The 1,649-nt window shown below is 43.1% G+C and overlaps 1 non-coding gene across 1 annotated transcript; it reads right to left on the bottom strand.

Annotated features, from left to right (window-relative positions):
- Positions 1 to 272: 272 nt before the first annotated feature.
- Positions 273 to 391, bottom strand: LOC123422395. The gene has a single exon (XR_006620441.1). It is a non-coding gene; the product is annotated as a 5S ribosomal RNA (ribosomal RNA).
- Positions 392 to 1,649: the final 1,258 nt, after the last annotated feature.

Consider the following 1,649-nt stretch of genomic DNA (forward strand, 5'->3'; position numbering starts at 1 on the left):
TTCAGCAGGTCTTCTCGTATCATTACACGGCCTATTTACAGGTTGATTGGATCCGTTTGAAGGTTGTATACCTGAACATACGATAGAGAAACCAGATTTACGCCAAAACAAATCATGTTGGCCACATGCAACACGGGAGGGGCAAGCTAAAACATATCACAAACGTCAAAAATAAGAAAACTAGTAAACGTCAAAAAATAAGAAAACGAGGTCATATAGATAACGCTCCCACGTCATCCTTGTCACGTGGCGCAAAAATATATTTAAAAAGGGGAATGCAACATGAGGACTTACCAGGAAGTCACCCATCCTAGTACTACTCTCGCCCAAGCACGCTTAACTTCGAAGTTCTGATGGGATCCGGTGCTTTAGTGCTGGTATGATCGCATCCGACATGCAACTATCTATTTGTTCCTTATGCTTGCCCATACTACTACTACTACTACTGCTACTACTACTACTACTACTACTACTACTACAACTACTACTACTACTACTACTACTACTACTACTACTAGTCGTTGGGTGTCAAGCGCGGTGGGAAAAGTCACAGAGGTCGTGGCGGTGCTCGTGTTGTCGGGGTAGAGAGGGAGCGGTGAAATTCTTGTGTTAAACTCGTCTCCGTTGTCGAGGCAAATGTGGCAATGGACACGGGAGGGGTGCTTCCGGTTCTGTGCGTGCTTCAAACAATTTTGTCTTCTCCATATTACCATATCTTATCTCTGAACTAACACGCATATTCGATTGTGGAATCTTTACCATGTAGTATGCTCAATTGGGGTACATGAACCACTGAATTTTGGGTGAGAGGCCCTGCATGCACAATAAATTTTCATCCAGGAATGATTACAGCCACGATCTAATCGAAAGCCAATATATCATGAACAACATAACAAAGCCAGTTAAATATACCTTGTGCAATATCTCTGATGATGCTCCCAGTTGGTTGAATTAGCCGGCCTAGAGGCACAACAATAGCTATTTCTGAGCTTCCATGTCGTTGCTGCCTCTGATACGCATCATTCCTATGCAACCAATTGGAATCTTCCTCGTTTGTTAAATTAATCTCTTGGTTATGAGGGATGCGTGCATGAGATGAATTTTGCATACTTGATAAGCCTGCGAGAAAATTTCAGCACCACACCAGTAAACATTGGTTTGGTCATGTTCGATGAGCCAAGAACACACAATCAATATTACATGGTAACCCACAAACCTGTAACATCACATGTCAGCCTTTGTAGTTCGGTGACACCGGTTTGACCTATAGATGGTGTGTGTGACACAGTGGTATCATCGTTCAGGAGTCAACTTGCAGTCTTTCCCTTTTCACGGGATATGCGTTGTCGTTTTAATATCTCATCCCTGTTTCGTCCATATCGCTCCCTGTCCCTTTGCCTCCTCAACTCCTTAGGGTCTGCATACAAAGGTAATTAGTATGAACACATAGGGTTGTATCTACTGTTTTGAGCATCATTACCAATGGGCATGGACAACTGTGTTTGTGTTTCATTTTCTTGTTCAGCTTGAAGTTGTCCACTGAATGCATCATTCACATTGTGCGAATAATGTTCGCCAACCATTTGCCCCTGCAGCTCAATCCTGTCCACATCTATGGCACCTTAGTGTTAGTTTGGTGCATGACATCT

Source organism: Hordeum vulgare, chromosome 1H (assembly GCF_904849725.1).
Source record: "Hordeum vulgare subsp. vulgare chromosome 1H, MorexV3_pseudomolecules_assembly, whole genome shotgun sequence".
NCBI lineage: Eukaryota > Viridiplantae > Streptophyta > Magnoliopsida > Poales > Poaceae > Hordeum > Hordeum vulgare.